Source organism: Dichomitus squalens (genome assembly GCF_000275845.1).
Source record: "Dichomitus squalens LYAD-421 SS1 unplaced genomic scaffold DICSQscaffold_62, whole genome shotgun sequence".
In the NCBI taxonomy this organism is placed as follows: Eukaryota; Fungi; Basidiomycota; class Agaricomycetes; order Polyporales; family Polyporaceae; genus Dichomitus; species Dichomitus squalens.
The window spans coordinates 153466-155859 of record NW_006766944.1 but is presented as its reverse complement, the minus strand read 5'-3'; positions in this window follow the sequence as shown (position 1 = coordinate 155859).

Here is a 2394-nt window from a genome sequence, read left to right as displayed (position 1 = left end):
CAAGACCTCATCTACACCATCCGTCAGCCCTTCTCCTGTGGTTACCAACAGTTCAGCGGCGTCGTCCTTGGCGACTTCTTCACCCACCTTGTCGCATCTACCCTCTCCGATCGGGCCCCAAAGGAGTGTGCGCAGTACGCCGCTAGACCCGAGCACTTGGGCTGCGATTGGCATAGCAATTGGCGTCCTCATCATAGGGGCAGTTGCACTTCTCTTTTGGCTCCGGAGACGGATCAGACAGAGACAGAACTATGGAAGTCCTTGGGACAAGCAAGCAGGCGAGTCATTGAAAAATGTAACAGTTCTACAAATCAGCGTGTTCATGACGTGGCTACAGATATCCCAGAGTCCCGGCCGCTCCTACAAGACCTGGAGACCCTCTTACAAGACCTGGAGACTCCTCAGGGAGCAGTCATAGCTGAGCGTGCTAGCTCTGGCTTTCGGCCCCCGTGGAACGCGATGTACCGTGGGACCAACGCTGTGGATGACACGAGGAGTGAAAGCGAAGTACTGGTCATAGGAACCCGCTCCCCGCGCAGCACGCTAGCGCAAGCATCTGAACCTTACTCCCCACAAGCCACGACACTCTCATACACTCCGTACCAAGCCATTCCCTCGCTGATATCATCGCCAAGCGTTCTCAAGGGTCAAAGCTCTGACTCACGCGATGATTACTCGCGTTCGCGCGAAGACTCGATGCGTCTATCATCGGAACCCCTCAATGCCCGCGGACCCATCTACCCGGGGAGCTCACCTACAAATTCCGGGGTGGAAACAGGACGACTCACCGAGAGGGACACATACAGCAGCTTTTGGCTTGAATCGGAGAGCAGTGCGCCCTTTGAGGAGGATGAATGGGTGGCCGTCCCGCCCCCGTATAGCTACCGGCAGTGGTTTGGATAAGATATGAGACCGTTGAGACAACGCTGAAAATATTAGTAGCGTTCATATCCAGCACATTGGAAACACATTGGAATGCATACAAGCGCAGACATTTCTTCGAACTCTTGTTGCTTCTAGTGCTCGCGAATCGAATTGCCGTTGGCTTTCGAATCGTTGACCAAGGCATGCAGCTGCACTTAGCGCCGGGATGAATGAGTCAAAGCTGGAGCCTCTCTGTTTTGCGTTCTAAATATCGCTGAGGCAGGTCGGAAGAGAGAGGACACGGCAAGAACGGGGTGGCACAGCGAACAGCCGGCCAGCTTCGCCCTTCATCACATTACGTAATACGGACCTCCGGTATGATCCCGTCCTCCGGTGGCCCGACACAACGATGTCAAACGCTCTCAGTAGCAGCGTTGTTATGACCGCGGTCATGACCGAAGCCATGACCGATTTTGAACAGCTTGACTGGTCATGACAGTTAGTCAAAGGCCAACGCGTGATCTAGGCGACCGAGCGCTTGTGGGGTCGCACTAATCACGTTGATTGGGACCAGCAGCTATGGATGGCCTGACTACTTGTGTACTTGTAGGTAGAGATTATATAGGATTGAAGGAGCATTTTTCGAAGGGAGAGTGAGTGGGAAGATGTAAGATAATGTGAGCTGGAGACAATAGGGGTTGGAAGCATCAAATACATGAACTCCGTCAGCGGTAGAAGCTATTGGGAACCCAGCAATTTTCAACTCTTCTACCGGACCATTGTGAGAGTGCAGCTTCCTCCCGCACTCGCTATTCACTGACCCCCTGACTATGTCTGTGCACTAGCAAGGTGGCCTGCGAGCACCTGTGACAAACCTGGCTTCCTGTATGCAACCCTGGTCAAGTTGACCGGATGTCCCTCCGGACCAGCGTTGTTCGCCTGCCTACAGAATCTTCCATTTGAAGTGAGGCTGAGCACCAATGATAATGTAAATCGAGTGTGGCTTATCCTGTATTCAGACCCTAAAAAACGTTTCGGTTGCCACCCTGACTCCCAGTGAGAACCTTCCCTGTTGCTCACGATTCTCATCTTTTTTGGCCCGTTTCAGTCCGCCCAAAAGGCAGAAGTAGTCAGATATCCACATGTATGTAGGTGAATGCATAGATATCCGTCCATATGCACACAAAAAGCTATTTGCCGTTCGTCGTCTTTTCCCGTCTGTCTCCGTCTATTTGCATCTTTTTCGCCCGATATCTGTATGTTCCACTCTATTGAACGCCTGGCAAAAATATAGGAACAGAGTGCAACAGTCCTATACAGTTGGGGCTCGTTGCTTGGGCACCAGATCGAGCATGAACGGATATATGTATTTATGGGTGGTTACTCTATAATACAAATTTCGCATTACATAATAATACGCTACTCCCCGCGCCCGCGCACCGTGCCAAGCCCGCGTACAGTCGACCTACCACGACGTGCTCTAACCTACTGCGATGCTGCACCCGCGCAACTTACCGTGTATGCTGTGTG